Genomic DNA, 16685 nt, shown 5'->3' on the forward strand with positions numbered 1-16685 from the left:
TGAAAATCTGTTGCCTTTTGAAAAAGTTTTTCTGAGTGCTGTGTTCTTTCAAAAAACCTGACCAGAGTTACGAGCAATTTTGAAAATTCTTTTCCTAGGAGTCTGAAATGCTTAATGTTATAGCACCAAAGTGCAACTGCATAAGAGGAGCTAGACCCACAGCACCAGGTTAACTGAGTTTCTGTCTTTGTGTAGTAAATATCATCAGGTCAATTATGTACCTGTCCTTGCCCATCTTTCCTCTAGTAAGATATGCTTACATAAAATAGAACTTACTGAATCATGTCTATTTTTTGCATAGTATTTCCAATTCCAGATGAAGGAGAGAGTGACCTGCCTGACATGGACATTGAATGAGACGGTCCTTTCTAGCAAGTTATTGCAACCGCTGTTCTTTTTGCAAGTTATTTGGATTTACTTATTCATAATATCACTTAGCACAATTTTTTTCTCCACTTATATCTTTATTGTAACGATAAGTGTCACCGATGCGGCAGCAAGAACAACCCAGAGAAAAGATTGCAACTCATTATCATTCATTACTGTAGTGAAGAGAGATTAGAAACATAATGGAAGCTGAGAGAAGATGTACCTTTGTGTCACTTACCTTGTTCTTCACTCAGAGCTGGGAACGTCCATGGGCAGTGATAGCAACTCTGTCACTGGCTGCCACTCAGTGACCTTGGGTGGGTCACTCAACCTTCCAAGGACTTGGAAGGTCAGATAAAAAGTGCAATCACATGGAAAGGCAGTGCTGTATTTGAGACCTTTCCTGCTTTTACATCTATATTCTTGAGCTTTTGTAGATAGCGCTGCTTAGTGAGTTACAGTTGTTTAATGCTTCCCATTATAAGACGCAATTTTCAGATATTGTAACTTTGCCAAACTCTAGTAGTCCGAACAAAAATATTTCATGTTGTGTGACTGCCACAGTGTGACAAAAGGAGTAGTAGTAATATTTAGGATTTTAATAATCATTTCTAAAGATAAAGAATTTCTAAAGAAAACAAACAAGCAAAAAAATAAAGTTCATTGTGTTAAAATAATGATGACAACAGTATGACAGACAAACTCCCTGCTTTGGTAGAGCAATACAGTATTTGTTAGGAAGTGCCATCTCAGCTGGGAACTCATCTTTTGCCACCAACTGAAAATCTGTGTGCTCTTGAACAAATGATTCAGTTTTGTAAAAAAAATTTTCATTAATATTCAGTGGAAAATTATTTTGTTTCAGACACTAAGTTATTTGAAAATTTCCATCAACATAAAAATATCCTACTATCTCATAGGTCTGAACCGGCAGGGGCCATGGGGATCCAAGCAGGCTTCATCCACTCACAGCTCCTGTGCGTGACAGGAGTGCCTGGATGATAGCTCTGGCACAGAGAAAGACTTACTCTTCAGTACCTCTGCCCATTGTAGTCTTTAGTTTTGCAGTAGTAACTGAACCATGAGGAGAAGAAGAAACTGGTGAACAAACACTTTTCCTTTTCTGGGCGCATCACAGTCACGCATTGGCTCACATGATTGTAAGGGAGAGCAACAAGTCCAGACTCCAACAACAAATAGCTTATAAAATTATTCTAGGAATGAAACTATGAACATGTGCATGTCATAGCTGAATGGTGCAATGACACCATGTGGAAAGAGGCTTGATTTGTTTTTTGTTTTATGCCAAGTTCTTATGCTCTTAGGATATCTAAGTTCACAAGGAAGACCCAAGGTCTGTAGTGATTCCAGGTGTTTTGTCCAACAACTGAAGGACACCTTGTTGCATCATCGCCTTGCTATTTCAACAACACCAAGCACAGTCAGCCAACCTTCACATGACAAAAATTCTGCTTTTTGATTATAATACATCTTCATGCTCTGAGGCCTAATGTGCAGTCATAAGTTTTCCAGCAAACTCAGATTATAATGCAAGGTGCAAAGATCCAATCGGTCTCTACAAGAGCTAGATGAAGTAAAGTTTATCTCTGAATGCACATGGCTCAGGTTTTCCTCTACCATGTCTACACTAATTCAGCTACACTACCAAGTTTAGTTTTAACTGCATGGAATACCTCCCCTCTGCAGTATGCCTCGTAGTTTCATGTATCATGAAAGAAACAGAGACCAGAAGCCAAGATTCCAGAGATCAGCTGAAGGAATGACATGTGGCACATCTTTCCTTCTCCTGTCAGTGGCATTAATAAATAATCTCTGATAGTGTCTTGCAAATGCATGGGTGTGAAGATGGTGGGTAAAACATACTGCCAAAAATGTGTTCCTGATCTTGGAAATCAAAGTTCCAAAGTAATTACACACACAAATCCGCCTCACATTTAGGATTTTCTGAGGGAGAAGAGTTACAGACTGAGCCTGCTGAAAAGTGAACATCAGCAGGTTTTTCAGAAGCTCTCAGCATGTAAGTGGGTGGTATTTCTCAGAGCGCAGCCAGACAAGTGTTGAGGATCCCACATCTCATTTCAAACACTCATATTTGAAAATCATCCAGGACAGTCTGACAAAGCCTTTATTTAATATGAAAATGACACCTCACTGAAAGCTTCCTAAGGGAGAATTCCCCATAAAATACATGCCATAGGACCCAGTGGGTTACTGAATTTAGAACCTTATTTCTCAGGCAATGGATGATATGAAATCTCATCCACAAATTTACCAAAGTCTATCAGAGTATTTATTAAAGTTCATAGTTCAAGTTCAAACTGCTTGGTTTTGGACTTTTTTTCCTCTATCTAACATATCAGACAGTTGTTCTAAAATTTAACTGATGAATGGAAGTCTTTGAATTTCATGCTCATCCATGGACGGCATGTGCACAACATGCCATGGGAAAATCCATCTGGGGTCTGTCAACACTGCAGGAACATGGGATTCCCAACATCTGAAGTGACATGAGATTTGTCCATCTGTACTCCCCTTTCCATTCTACCTTATGAAAACAGCTATTTTATTATGCCCATTGTTGCATATCCTTCCCCTGTGCAGAACAAGTGTGAGCTTCAAAATTCAGAAATTGTAGAGTCATCTGTTCCTCAGTTTGGTTTGGTAGCAGACATCACCAGCTTTATTCCTCTTAAGCACAGCACAGATTTAATAAACTGTATTCAGTCTGGTGAACAGTCATGAATGGGGGTGGAAAAATGATGAACTGCCACATTTAAAGAGCTGATGCCTTTTGTGAAACCCACTTTTCAGTGTGCAGATGTAGGCAGCACCTCCAAATACATTAGGCAATTAGACAAGTTAATAGAAATTACTAGTAAAAGGTAATTAATTTAATCTAAAAAGGTTGTTGAGGTCATAAGTAGTTTCTACTGCTTTCTGGTTTTGCAGGGTTTTTAGATAGGGTTTATTAGAGAAAAAATACTGCTATTATTGCCTTTTTCAAAATAAAGTACTGCAGCTGCTAATTCAAGCCCTGATTAAATGCACAATCCTGAACTTGATATTTGCTTGTGTTTCATGTCATTTCTCAACTCAGACTTCAGGACAGACTCAAAGCTGACACCTCTGGATCTTTCATAGAATATTCTTCCCTCCATATAGACTTCTCTGTCATCAAAAATGTGGCTCAGATATTTGTGTGTGTATGTCTGCAGGTAATGGACAGAAATTTAACAAGCTTTTATTATCCCTCTTAATATCAGCCTGAATCTTTTGGTTAGTTGGGAGTTAATTGCCAAAAGGTTTTATGGTATATCTAATTGGGTCAGTCATCCTTCTATGCCATGAACCCTACCAGACTGCCAGTGTGCCCTGAACTCAAACAGAGGGTAAGAGACCATCAGTTATTTAGTATGTGCTAGAAGCATGCATTTTCTTTTCACTCCATGTGAAAATAGTTAACCACAAGGAAAGAGTCCCACCCCTCCACTTTGCAAAATGGTGAAATTAAGTTTTCCGTACAGCTACCAGGGGACTGCAGTAAATTACCCTGGTAACAGAGTTTACATTGATTCTGAAAAAAGCACTTGTCCATATGTAACAACGATAACCTTTTAGAACGTTTGGAAAACAAATCTGACACCCCATTAAAAGGCAAATGATTTTTTCTCCACACAAGAAAAAGAAACTTTTAAGACATAGAAGGCTATTAATAAATAATGGGGCTTTTTTATAGGAAAGGCTGACATGAAAGCTTAAGCTATAAACTGTATCAGAGGCAGTATTTTGACTTGTGTGGTTTATTTGTCAAAGCAGTGAGATGGGATCTCATTTTTATTAGCTGCACAAAAGATATTTTATTGAATGTCACATTGTAATTTGATTTTAAAAGGAATAGAAAAAAATTACATTCTCTCGGATACATAATACTGCAAAAACATGATAGTCATACTAACCACTAACCACAACGAGTAGCAATATAAGCCCTACAAAATATACACTAGTACCTTACCAATGCAAATGTGTATTTTGAGATTCCATGTACCAGAATATTTTTCCTGAATCTGGTTTCATTTACTACTGTCAGAATAATATATAAAAAATATATGCATGTTATTAAATTATGTATGTAAACAACTAACATAAGAGTTAGATTTGAGAAGAAGGACAGATTTTAATATTTTAGAATTTGTCTTCAAGCTCATTCACATAATTCATTTATTTACAAGAAAAAGATCATAGCTGAATGAAACACAGAACAGTGTTTATTACCTAGATATGATGGGAATGAGAATAAAGACCCACAGCATAAAGTAAAGAAGTCTGAGTAAATTATATTATTTTTCACTTTACCATTGACTCCCTGAAAGTTGTTTAAGCCTCTTTTGGTCCACCTCCATATCCATACTTGTGAGCCCTACCACGAAAGGTAACAAGCAGGATCAGTGTCTGAGGAAAGAAAAATACAGCTTCCAGCACTCTTTGTGGTACCAGTTTTGTCACGAGAGACTGTGGCATCATCCCTGGGTGGGCAGCCTGGGCTTGGTCCCAGGATGGAGCATTACTGTGGAGTGCTCAGCCCCTCCTCCTCTCTCCCAAAGCCACTTCATCACACCATTCAGCCCCATCAGACCCTGAGGGTGAGCCCATACCAAGTAAGAGCCAGACAAACGCACTTTTGTAACTCACAGGAAGCATCCATTCCCACTTTACCTGACCAATATAATACAACTTCAAAGAAACCTCCACATTATTCAAAACAAGGTCCAAGTGATATGGAAACATATTGCAATTCTTAATATTTTCACTAAAATTAACCCGGTGAATTTTTATATTTAGCTCACCTAGAGCCTCACTTTTTGTCAATCACCTGCCACATCCAGAAAGCAGTTTTCCAACTGCTTAATTTTTATAAGCAAAATAGAGGGAAAACAAAAGGAAAAACATTAGTAGGTGAACCAAAATCGCATTTAAAATCGTAAGTACAAAGATGTGTTCTACAGTCCCAGTGCTGCTTCACCAGTTTAAATCCTACTTATCCCACTGAAGTTTCACTGTCCCCTGGACCATTAGCAATTATACATATCTTGCAAGATTCTCAAACTCTTCAGCTGGAGGGAGGTTACAAGTCTTCAGCTCCTCCTGCAGAATGCAGCAACAGATAGCACCTACCCTTGGAATATCTTATTTAGATAGAATCAGTTCTGGCAGAAACTTAACACAGGAAGCACTTCAAAAACATTTTTCAATCCACGATCTTCACCATGATAGTTTAAAATGTGATATAGAACCCAGAGGGAAGCATGCAAGAAACGTACATACTACTCCATTCCAAAAGGTGGGATTGCAAAACAGCTAAGGAAAATTTGGGACCAACAGCCTGCAACAGGTCTTGCACTCCTGAAATATTTGAGGTAAAAATCAGTAATGGTCTCTTTTGTTGTCACAATGTTTATTTTTTGGGCACTGACTAAAATGGTGGGCTGCAGAGCGTGCAAGTGTATCTACAGCTGCCAAAGGCTGTCTGCTGTAAAGTCCACACAGGGGTGTTGAAACATGCTGGAGTGTCTTTCAAGGCATAGAAATTCTTTGCCAGTTTATTTCTTCTCACTTTTAAAATTCAAATTTTGTCCAAGAGTTGGAAGACTGCTTTCTCAAACTCCATAATTTGGTGATTGAGGTATTTTCTGAGAAGTAGGTGTTCCTATAGGCCAAATAAGAGCATTATCGAATTTTTTTGGTTCTCAGGTAAACACTATTTCCAAATCAGATTCCTACCATTTCCTCTTCCAGTTGGTTTTGTACAGAAAGCGGTAGCTACCACTGTGCTGTGTTAAAAGCTCTCTTCAAGAGAGCTGTAAGATCACTATTCAACATCTCGAGTGCTCAAGGGACCTGAGACAGGAAAATAACACTTTCTGACAGCTGGTTAGGGTGAAGCAGAAGCATCATAGCAACTGATGAGCCTGAAAAGATCAAGTCAGGTCTGAAAACATAGAAAAGCATGATTCTGGGCTCTGGGAACCTCTCTATTCAAAGAAGGAAGGTCTTAGAGGTTCTGGGTGGTTCTGTAATTAGGCAGGAGTATCTGAATGCACTTTCAGAAAGTTCCTATGTTAGGCCTGAATGACCTAACCAGGCATTAAAGTCCTTACTAAGACCTTAGGAACTTCTGGTAGTGAAATCCAAAGGTGTGAACAGAAATTCAGTGCAGCAAAATATGCAGATGCTTTCATAAAAGATAAGAGAGATTTAGAATATGAAATCCAACAGCATCCTCCCAAATCCTGAATGATCCTAAGGCCTTACTCCATTTTGTAGAATTAATAGCAAAACTGTAGTTTTGCTGTTAATTCTACAAAATGTAGGAAAATATCCAAATACAAAATCCTCTGTGTGTTTGGGGGCTTTTTAATATACCCAAAGATAAGCTGTTGGGCCTCACAGACTATTTCAGGATTTTTTGAGGAAGAAAGTATCAACAGGTATGTTCAAAGTCAAATGACAGTACAGCAGTTCCTCTCACTTGCCTAACCTATTTGCATCTCTCAAATCTGCCCTTGGTCACCCACAATGGTCTCCAGTCTAACTCTCAATAAATTTTGGAAAGTTCTTAGAAAATACCCATTTGGGACCATTAATGTTTTTCATGCTGGTAGAGTTGAGTCCCTACATTGCATGTGTTCAATAATACAAATGATTGGAATAAAACACATGACACCTTGGGCTTCCTGAATAGTTTAATTGGAAAACCAAGTATTCCTATGGCTACCACGTCTGACTTTTACCCGCCAGTTTCCTTGGGCAGATGAGAGCTGCTCATCCCTGTCAGAGACAACACATTTATTCTGCACAGTCTCCTGGTGAGAGGGATGTAGGTTACTGCAGGGCAGCACAACATCTACCCCACACACCCCCTCTAAATTGAAATCTTGCTTTTGGGAACAAAGGCCTTCTAAGAGGTCAGCTGGGCACCTCCCCATTTCCACCTTCTCATTGTTTTTTGCTACTCGGCTGGCAGAGAAACTGTACTCCTGCTAATCTTGTTAGCATCTGCTTCATCTGATCATTAGCATACTTCATTTGCCAATCAGCATATCCTAATTATTACTGGGCACCTGGCAGTGGCCATAGCAAATTGTTCCAGGAAGAAAGCGAATGTGTCCACTCTCCTTTCTGATTCCACTGGACTTGCTGATGTTGCTCCCTACCTCTGCCTCACCTCTTCTACCAGCCAGCTCAGGCCAGCACACATTTCATGTCTGCTCTGCTAAATGACTCTGAAAGCACCTGCTAATTCACCCCTGAAACAGCTTTTGACTGCTCAGACCCCAGCTATAAGCATGAGCCATACATTCTTGTCCCCAGCACTGAACCTACAGACTAGGCTGCTCTTTCTGTACCACTGCCATGGTACCTCTCGTCTCTTCATCCCCTACAATCAGCACAAGGATGTCCTCAGAAAATATCCAAGCATTTCGAAGTTTGGCCTATATCACTAATTTCTTTGGTTTCTCTGTAGAATGGTGATGAAAAACATTCCTCTTCCAACATTATAGCAGGGGATCTGGCCACTTTTGAAGCACTTTCATATCCTTTTAGGATAGCATCATAAAAATATAGTGTAACTAATAATGTCTGAGGATTTTTGTTTATTAATTATAAGACTTAAATGAATTTCAGATTTTTAAACCCTGCAGATGGGGACTAGCACGCCAATATCCAAGTACTTATTAGATTTACAAGAACATTGACTTTAAGGTTACTCAAACCAGATTTTTTCTATTAATATTACACTGTTGTGCCAATCTCACAGCAGTTGGTATGTTATGAAGAAAACATCAGAGGGGTGTGGTAGTTGTCTGCAAAAGTTCAAAACAACACCATGGCTACAAACATGATATTGCTCATCTTGGTCTAATATTCTCAACCTTTTCCTGACCCAGGGTTCATAACCAACAAAAGGAAAATATGAGAATGGCTTTTAGAGGGTTTTTTTTCACCTAAGTTCAAGATGCCTGCCATACGGACCTCTCTGCCTGGGATAGGTGTCACCAGCTCCCTTTAAGGTCAGCAAAAGGTACTTCTATTGTACAGCTCATTCGAGCAGGTTGTCATCTTGAGGGTGAGACAAATTCTTCTCAGAAGAGCTGGCCAGCTCAGATGTAAACACTCAATTCAGACAGATGAATCCTGCCTCCACTCAGTTCCTGATAAGCCCCATTAAATTACAAAGCCGGTGCAGAGGAAGAGAAAGAGGAAAAAAGTAGCTATTTCTGCAAATATTGAATATAAGGTCCAGCAGGAAAGGGTTACCATCATCAGGGTGTCACACGTGACTGCCCACCCACTTCCTCACCCACCAGAATCACCCTTGGTGCAGCAGCTCAGGGAGGAGGCTTCGGAGCCTGTCAGCAGCCATGCTGCTGGGCCCGGCACAGGAACCAAATTCCCACCAAGGTTTCCCAGAGGGGCAGGAAGCAGGACCAGCTCAGGGTTTTTGGCACTGAAGCAGCATGTCCTCTCTCCCTTCATGCAGGCACTGTTACCTTCTCTTGCCTGCAGCTATAAAAATCTCTTCTGTTATTAATTACCGCCAAACTTTTTGAAGTAAGAACAGCTTTAGTACGTTATCCTTGACACTGAAATTCACACTATCAGAATTATGTTATTTATTATTCCTTTGCCCCGTTAAGAACTTAAAAGTTTTATTTTTACTAATTGCCAGAGATTTGGTGGCAATTTAGTTGGTTTTCTGTAAGTTACCTTTCATTAAGCTGGAGTGTATCACTTTCAGAAATGCAGTAGTGTTCTTCTGTCATGTGAGCACTATTAAAAATGCCTCCTTTTGATGTGCAACCCCTTTAAATCTCTCCATATATGTGAAAGCCGTCTGGCTCTAAGGCAGGGGTTCTTATTTGGGTTTTTTTACAACCTCGCAGAGAATAAAACTAATAAGTATTTCTCATTCTTTAAAGATTGATTTATTATCAGTTCCAAAAACATGCCTTTTCGTTTGGAAAGTCATTTGCTTGGTTATGATTGGATATAAACAGCTGCTAAGGGTCAGCACAGGCCTTGGTGCTTGTTATTGCTTGCACTCCTTATGATTTTAGCTCAGCATAACTAGCAGTGGTGTCCTGGGATTCCAGAGTCTGTACTGATTACCAACAAAGGCCTCTTTAAGATCAGCAGAAGCAGTCAAGGGACTAATGGTGCCAAGGCAGTCTGAGGCACTGGAGCAATGCCGCAGGTCATAAAATGAGCAATGACAATTGCCCTGTCCTTGCTGATTTTATCAGCCTGAGAGTTTTTTAGTATCACACAGGAGACAAAAGAAATCTTTAGTCTTGAATAATATTATCAGCAAACGTGGCTTGTTTGGGGCTTTTTTTTTTGATTTTTGTTTTCTGTTTGGTTTTGCTGCTGATCGCTTATTGTGTTCAAAAGGGCAGGTGGATGGATGTCTTAGTTGTGATATATATATATAATGACTTTACACCAGTGGCAGGTCCTTTCACTAGCTACTTGCTTTCACTGCTTTGTTAATATGCTTATTTTGGAGACAGTAACAAAGAAAAATGGGAAGTTTTATTATTTTAAGTATGTTTATATATGTTGTAAAGTGGATATTATTCTTATATATGAATAGCTAAGCTGTATGTCAAATTCACCTCATCAGTAGAGTTTTCATCAGGGCTTAGGCTAAAATGGAAATGATCTGTGACTACCTCATCTCTCACTCCAAATGAACATTTCAGAAAACCACTATATGACTGGCACTCTGTGCAAAATGCACAGGGATCAAGTTGAAGAAGTGTTCACGCTTCTTGAGCTGTGATCATCTGAATGAAGAAGATTTCAAAGAATTGTGGAATTCCCTGGAAGTTACACCAGAGATGAATTTGGCCTTTAGAATGAGGTTTTATACGTCTCATTCACACACAGCAAAATGTTTCATCACAAGTGAAGACAATTTTTAAGAGAGTCTTAAAATTAATCCCAAATGAGGAAGCCTCTCTCTGAATGAGTGAAACTTGGCAGATTTACAAATTTAACCTGAGATGCATTAGCAGATCTTGTGTAGAGAAATTTGTATAATATCTGCCCACATGATACATGTTTAAAATCAGGTCTAGCAATCATATTTCTACTGAAATGAATACATCATAGAAATAAAACATATCAACAAGCAGTTCAGGCTTGCTGTGTTTTGAAGTACTGGGTATTCCCATTTCCAGTACTGACTATTCCCATTTCCAGTAAGAGCCACATATTTCAAGTACACTCAAATTCAGTTGCTCTCAGGCCCAGATTTGCTAAGGGGTTTGGGCACCACATTCACTGGGTATTCACCAAGCTCCTAAATAACTTGCTCATTTTTTAACTAAAAAGAAATAAACTGGGAAAAAAGTTCTGAAATTAATTTCAAGGAATCAAAACAGGAATTATTTTTTCTGTATGTGAAAATCTCATTCAAAATGCGGAGAGCTTGGGGTGACCAAAAATGGTCTGGAACTGTAAACTTGTAATTGCTTTGCAGATCATTTATATTTTCATGCATAATTTTAATGATATCTGGCACAAATCATCACTAATGACAGTCCAGAGTTCAAATAAGAAGAGAACAAATTCCATGGCATAATTCATTTCTGGCAGCAGGGGAAACTTAAATCAAGATTCAGACAATTATGTAAGCAGAGTGGAGACAGTTTGTCACACATCACTTCTGTCTTGGAATTGTCTGTGTGCTCTTTCAACTACCTCTGTGGTTCATCTCTAGGTATTCATGCAAGGTGTCTAATAGGATGTTACTGTAGGGTCTCATTGCAAGTGATGCAGTAGACAGAAACATTTAGGATATTATTAAGCAAGGGAACACAGACAGGGTCAAAAAGCAGTAGAAGTAAAATGGCAAAAGAATGAAAGAATGGAAAAGTAAACATATTATCAAAGGGAGGCTTGGATAGAAAGACCTTTTCCACTACATACATATTCCTATAAGAAAGCAGAATGTATGTTTTGTAGCAAAATGCCCAACTGCATGCAAAAATCTCTTCACAGAAAACTGAATAATACTGAATATTCCCATCAAAATTCTCATGTTTTGGTCTATAGAGTGGTGCATCACTTTCAAATAAACATTCACTAAAAATCTATGAAAGAATTTTGAGGGGAGACCTCTCCGATCAAAGACCAGAGGAAATAATGGACAGAGGCAGTTTAAGTATTTGAGTTTGGTGCCAAGCTTATGCCTTTCCCATCTTTCCTATCTCCAGTGGCCTTCCCATCTTTTTGATGTTCAGTCCAGCATGCATCAATATCAAGTTTTTCATTTTGTAGGCAGGCAGTGGGTTCCATTAGTTAAATTTCTGAATTTCCTCATGTTCCAATTTCCTTCTTAGTCATCATTAAGAACCAAATGCACAGCAATTGCTTGACCCAAAGAACAAATGTTTCTTGCAGGATCAGTCAGAGGGAGAGGCCCAGCCTAGAGCAGGCAGTTACTCTCTCCCTCAGCACATTTATGGCCAGTTCTCACCCTGCTCTTTCCTGTTGGCACCAGCTCTGAGATGGACACCATATAAAACAGTCTTCAGTGGAGAAATTTTTGCTGGACAGTTCCCCAGTGATATTTCCAGAGTCCCTGAGGGAGGATCTGTGGCAAATTTTGAGGTTCACTGTAATTCATACAGCATCCTTTAAACAATTCTGTGAAGCACAACTGTACTTCATGGAGTCTCTAAAAGGCAGTGCAGCTCAGATTTCCATAACCCTCTGAAAGAATAGCCATGATAATAACCAAGGAAAACTTGAGAGCACTTGAGTTCTGGTTGTTGCTCAAGACTTTAGCTCAGGGGTAAAACACATACATGTTCAATTGACTCTGTGATCCCACTCGTGTCACTCTGTGGGGAATAAACTGGCTAATGTCAAGTTATTAAGTGCCAGTTAGTGTTCAGAATTGTTATACAGAAAATACACTGACATTATCTATGTTTGGGGGGAGGGGGTTGTTTAAATGGGAAATCTCTTGCCCATTTCTTTTTTCATCAAATATAGGCTGATGCAGGTGTGTAGGGAAGAGCTGGTGCACACCTTAATTTGAATTTGATGTGTAGTGAGGATGACTCACAGATTCCCAATCTGCTAAAACATACCCCTAGATGCTTGTGTAGCTATGCCCAATTCACAATCAGGCTACTTACCAACATGAGTAAAGTTATGCAGCTATTCTAATATGTCTTCTGCACATTTTTATGCAATTGCATTTTTTTCCTTTAAAAACCCACAAATTTGAAAACAAGATGTAGCTTGATTATTTGCAGGAAGAGCTTAAGATGAACATACAAATATCTTTTTTACTTAGGACTACCTAATAATCCCGAATCTTCAATCTATTTCCAAAGTTACTCAGACCACCTTTATTTTTCTTGACACTTTTTCAAATCCAGAAACCAAAAGGACATAGTTTCAAATGTGGTTTGTTTTATAATGCTCCTCTTTATAACATTCAGTGCTACTTTAAAATTGTGTCCAAATATGGCAACATGCTGGCCTAATTTTGTGAAGACAATGATAAATAATGAATATTGGTGAAAGAGAAGTAGAATACAAGATGTTTCAGTAACAGCTAGTATTTTTTTTTTCTAGTAAACAGAAAGCTAGAAATACCATTAATTTTTTTTGCCTTGAAAACACTTCTGTAAGAAAAAAAGGAGTGAACTATTGGTTTCATCCAGTTGTGCTAGTTCTAAAGGATAATGTTTATAAATTCAACCCCATCAAACATTTCACACTGCCAACATCAAGCAAAGAGATGTGTTTGAGAAGCAAAAGGGAATCCTACCAGGAAAAACATTATGTGCCTAGTGTAGTTATGTAAAAGTAATAGAGGATCTTGGGGGATGAATCCCCAAGAAACATCAATTAATTAATTGAAGAACATGGCAAACAAATCCAACAAATTCCTCAAATAGATGGCATCTTATCTCTAGTACCAAATGGGTAAGATTATTTTTAGAATTCTGTTTTCTGTAACTGGACTCTTACTCTGCACCAGCTAACATAACACAATATAAATACCTATGACAATTAGGCTGTGATCAATAAGAAATCAAAAAGAAAAGCTCACACTTCATATAATTTTAAATACTCATCCTACAGTGCCCTCAGACAGAAACTCTTGGTGAAAAGGAAAAAGGTGCATTGGTTGCACAGTTCTAAAATCTCAGTGATCGCAGCAAAAAAGCTGTCAGTTTCTTGCCTCTATATACCAATTGCTAATTCTAACAGAGATACAGAAGTAATGGAAAGATTCTATGTCAAGTACTACATAAAAATAATGGGATGTTTCTGCTCCTATACAGGCTGCTGTGTACAGACATGGTTGTTACTAAACATATCTGCCTGCTTTTAGAGGACAAAGGTGCTAACAAAAGTGCTCATGTGGGTCATAGTCCTGACACATGGCCCACATATCCTGCATGAGGAAAATCTCTCATATCATGCTGTTTGATGTCTGCTTCCTAGAAAGTTTAATCCTACAAGTGGGACCTCATATTGAACATGTGTAATCTTGAAATTGGAGTTCTCATGAGATTTGAGGCCTAATTTGATAGTCAAAAGACATTTTGAAGTTTCTCTGCTTTGCCTAATGTAGATGCAGAAGAGGGATAAATGGGACACTGCTGGTTTGCAATGCTGGTGGGCATTGAAATGGGTGATGAGAGGAAAGAGAGCAAATATAAGTACCACAGGCTGGTGTCTGTGAGGATATTTGGGAAAGACACAATGCAGCACCTGAATCTGTAACCCTAGACTCTTTTGTCTGAATTCAGATATTAGTGACACTTTGGGGAAATTAGCAAGGAGCACTGGCAGACTTTTAAATCATGTCAAACAATTTCTCCTGATGCCTGTTTTAAAATAGTCTCTTATCTACAAAGCATGTGACAAGTACTAGACAAGATGATCTCTGCAGTTTGCAGCATGACTGAGTGATTCAATTTGGGTCACAAATTAATCTTCAAGTGATAAAATAGGACAGAAGTCCTAATAGTAATGTCCAATTTCTCAATAAAACAATAATCAATGGAATACTAATAGAGTGACAGCTGAGCCTCTAGATTACTGCTTTGAGTATGTGTGAAAACTCTGCTACTCAGAGGAGCTCTGCAGCACAGAAAAGCTGAGAGGAAGAGCAGTGAGTGCAGTGTCAGGCTATGACCGTGTGAAGGACACCATGGGTCCTTCTTACTGTGTAACTCTACACAGACACTACACACCCTCTCCCACTCTCTATCCATCCTGGCTGCTCACAAAGTGAATTCTGCAGTACAGGAATGAGGAGTCTTTTCAACCCTACTCATAACAAGATCCTCCAAACCAAAATTTGCAAATTATGAATGCCCTTAACCTTTCTATTATCATCTGGGTGCTAAATATTCATAAAACCATATGTGAACATTCTGCTGGTTTTTCCCTTTATTTGACGGTCTTATCTATTGGTCCAACACATAGATTAAAAAAATAAATGGCACCTAATTTGGAGCCACTTTTATTTTAAATAAACATACTTCTTGACTAATAACCTGGTCAGCATGCAGTGTGCTACTGGATTCAAATTTGGCCCCAACGCACTGTAGACCAAGTAATCTCAGGCATGTGAGTCATTAGAAGAATCCCTCTGAATGTCACACATATAATTGCAGCAAAAAGACTACCTCTATTTACCTCTCCTGGAATGGCTGTAGTGTAGACAAGCAGGCTCTGTTGACATTTCTCAAAACCAATTATTCATCTGTTAACAATTCACCTATTCTGTCCCTCCTGCCTCCTTTTTAAGGTCATGCTTTTCATGTAGATATTTAAAAGCTTCACTATGCAGCCTATACAAGGCCCTTATTATTGTAAAACTAATTAAATAAAATAAAGCAACTAAACACAGTGTAAAAAGAGGATTCGAATGAACATTCCTGTTGGAGAAAATTCCTCTTTAACTCCTTTTGAATACTGGTGTATAAAACCTTGTCTGTAATCAATATTTACTTTAGTCTTTGCCTTGGCCACAAAAAGAAGTCCTTTCTGTATTTGTTAGTGTATCTCTAATTTGGAGAATGCAGAGTGTTTCTTCAAGAATGTTGCAAAGTGTCAAAGTTCAATATTTTTATGAATGTTTTACAAAAGTTGGAGAATTTTAACCAAATATATTAGAGATGTTTTCTGTTAGGTCAGCTACTTCATTTGTGCTGCCAAAAAATAAAAGATGTTCTTTCCAATGCAATCCCTAGTGTTTTGCTTGGCTGTACTTCAAATTACTCAAGCCAAAAATATTTTTATATAATTTTACATTTACATCTTATGAAAAGCTGAACTTGCCTCTGATAAGCAGAAAAGATGACATAAGTGTCCTGATAAAGAATATCCTGAACATCCCAGAAATCTGTGACCTTATGCAGAATACAGATCTGCTATCTCTTTCTTGCTAATTGAATTTCATTATAAAAGCAGAACAGACCCAGAATGGAGCTGGCACCAGAATGGGGCAGACTGTGACCGTTTTACTCACGCCAAGAAGTACCTTACTCCACAGGAGTGTTTCCTGACTTGAGTTAGCCAATTCAGTAGGAGTCTGGATTTAGTGTGAATGATGGTACCGTAAATTTCACTAAAACTGAAAGCACTTCTGTATTGTTATAAATAATTCTAACTTTGATTTGAACTTATAGATTAAGTGTCCAGATGAGTGAGACAGTGTAGTAGCAACTCTTACACCATCACCTATAAACTAAACTCAAATATCTGAGCTCCTGGGAAAACAATCCCATACAAGACCACCTGTTGGAATACAGTAGTAGATAACCTAGTAACTAGAATGGAAAAAGAATAGTCAACAAATTTATGACCCAAGTTATTTGCAACCCAAGTGAAAATCAGGACCATTAGGAGTAGACCACATCAAAGAAGATGAGCCCTGAAATATATTTATATATATATATATATATCTCAGCATCAGTATAGTAACCAATTTAGGTATAAGTAAGGTGATGTCACTACCACCCAAACACAGTGGATCTTCTTAAAATTAAAATTAAAATTAAAATTAAAATTAAAATTAAAATTAAAATTAAAATTAAAATTAAATTATGTTTGAGGAGAAATTCCAAAATACTTGGTTACGTTCTGGTGGGGTTTTTTTTCCACTTGCAGTATTCATCAAATGAAAAGAGTAAAGAAACTAAAAACTGACGATTCATTTGGCGTTTCTGGTTGAGAGCAGAAGAAGGAAGGAG

Source organism: Molothrus aeneus, chromosome 2, assembly GCF_037042795.1.
Source record: "Molothrus aeneus isolate 106 chromosome 2, BPBGC_Maene_1.0, whole genome shotgun sequence".
Taxonomy (NCBI): domain Eukaryota; kingdom Metazoa; phylum Chordata; class Aves; order Passeriformes; family Icteridae; genus Molothrus; species Molothrus aeneus.